The sequence below is a fragment of the Rutidosis leptorrhynchoides genome, chromosome 2 (assembly GCF_046630445.1).
Source record: "Rutidosis leptorrhynchoides isolate AG116_Rl617_1_P2 chromosome 2, CSIRO_AGI_Rlap_v1, whole genome shotgun sequence".
Lineage (NCBI taxonomy): Eukaryota > Viridiplantae > Streptophyta > Magnoliopsida > Asterales > Asteraceae > Rutidosis > Rutidosis leptorrhynchoides.
In genome coordinates this window covers 14,320,721-14,323,452 of record NC_092334.1, presented here as the reverse complement: position 1 = coordinate 14,323,452, position 2,732 = coordinate 14,320,721, and positions in this window count along the sequence as shown.

Below are 2,732 nucleotides of genomic sequence, written 5' to 3'. Positions count from 1 at the left end.
ATTTGACGTTGTCTTCTTGTATTGATTGGGGATCGACAAGAATTGGTGGAAGGATAGAAATAATATATATGATAGAGATGGGAAACGAATTTCACTGATTATATATCATATATTTAATATATAAATATATCTCTATCTATAATACGTATCTATACATGTTACTGATTGTAAATACGTATCTGTTTATATAAATCAGTATATATAAATGGATATATCTGTTTATATATATATATGTACATATATTATCTATATAATATAATTAATCTTATAAATTAATAAATACAACTTTAACTATAATAATAATACTCTTAATAATATTTATAATAATAATAATAATATTATTGATAATAATGTATTTATAAGATTTATAATAATAATATTAATAATAATAATAACATTAATTATAATAATACTAATATTATTAATGATAAAAATTTTAGTATAGAATTTGTAATTATAACAATTTATATATATCACACTTCGTATCTATATATATTACCACTAATACTTCTTATAGTAATGAGAGTAATATTATTGTTGTATTAATTTTTAATATATTTATATTACATGTTATCGTTTGTAATTTTTATTATAATAACTTATATTAGATAGTAATTTCTTATATATATGTATATCTATATAACAATAAATATTAATAGAATTATAATATCATGTATCTTATTATACATATTTAATTCTAATGGTTAAATTATATTTCATAATTTTAAGTTAATATACATATACTTACATTTATATATATATATATATATATATATATATATATATATATATATATATATATATATATATATATATATATATATATATATATATATATATATACATTTGTTTACAAACAATTGTTCATGAATCGTTGGGAATAGTCAAAGGGTAATTGATTACATGAATAAAATTTCAAATTTTTTGAGATTCAACTTTACAACTTTGTTTATCGTGTCGGAAACATAATAAGATTAAGTTTAAATTTGGTCAAAAATTTCCGGGTCGTCACAGTACCTACCCGTTAAAGAAATTTCGTCCCGAAATTTGATCGAGGTTGTCATGGCTAACAATAAAAATGTTTTCATGACGAATATGAGTTGATAAAATAGAATTTTATCATCATTAAGTAATATGGATAAAATAATTCGATTATTCGAAGAGTACGAATGAAGCTATCACAAAAGAGTGAAATGAATAAATGCAGATTCGTCTTGTCTGGTGACGTAGTCACGGTTGATTTCTGGAAATCAAGGAATTTAGAGGAAATCTTCATAATAAGATTTGGTTCTTCAATAGTTAAGGAAATTAGGATCATTTTTGGTTAAATGCGATAATCTATTTTGATTGTTCTGTCGGATATTTCACTATAAATCTACCCTCTTCATTTCCTTTATATTATGGAGTTCCATCCTTCTGTTTTCTCTTCCCTACTTTAAGTCAAGCGAATAATGGTCTATAATTCGTAGGTATGAAGTTTCGAATGAACATGATTAGCGTTCTAAGAGAGAAATTGTAATAGCACGATCTTGATTGGTTGAAATACCAGAATTCAAGAGAAAGATAGAATTATCAGGAAGATATGTTCTTGATATGTTTGGAGATTAGGTAGAATGTAAGAGTCGTGTAACATGGTACATGATGACAATATGGTCTTTGAATCATCACGTTCCATTAAAACTCAGCATGACTTACTGTAATATAATTACGTTGATCAAGTGTCATTATATCATACTGACTCATGCTTCAGTTCCCAACACTACTTCAATAACATTCATATTTTAAGTTCGAATTTTTCAGAATTTAGAAACTAAAACAGTTTCCTTTCTGATGTAACACTGTTATCGCGAAGAGATAAATGATTTCAGATAAGGATAGTTATGAAAATACTTTCAGAAATATTGAGGATATTTATAATGAAAGATACGATGATATCTTATAATTTCTAATATCGATGAATGATGATGAAGATTTATCCGTAAAAGCGTAGAGTCAGGAGTAAGGTATACGTTAATAACTTCAGCAGATACTGAATCATTTGGATTCTTTGAAGGCAGATTTAGTCTTGATGATTTGTCCACAGCCTCCTTCATGATTTGCTCAATCCATTTTTCAGTTACAACTTTTCAGAGCTTTTACCAACCTACTATCTTTATCATCAAACTTTTGACTGTTAAGGTCATTTACAGTTTTTGTTCCTTCATTCAACTTTTCAAAACTCAGAAAACTGATTCATAGGCTAAGCGCTTTTCAGAAATTCAGATTTGAAGTTCGTAAATCCAGGAGATAGAAGTTATATATATATATATATATATATATATATATATATATATATATATATATATATATATATATATATATATATATATATATATATATATATATATATATATATATATATATATAATTGTTGTCGTAGAATCTCTGAGAAATTCGAGATTATCGATTGATGTCTCCCTGTATTTGGTATGGGTATTATCGTTATAAGATGCTGATGAGTTCATGATAAGACTTCAATAGATAAATATAGTGATTTGTCAGAGAGATTTAAGCCAAGGAGCAACGAGATTACTGGTACGTCTGCTGGTAATATGGTGGAATATAAAAGGTTTCCCGGTAACAATAAAAGAGCACGCATATATATCAAGGTTATAATAAGGTTGTTTCGAACGAAAAATCGAAATTGATTTTGCTGGAGCTGTGACAAAACTGGCTATCTCGAACAGGAGTTG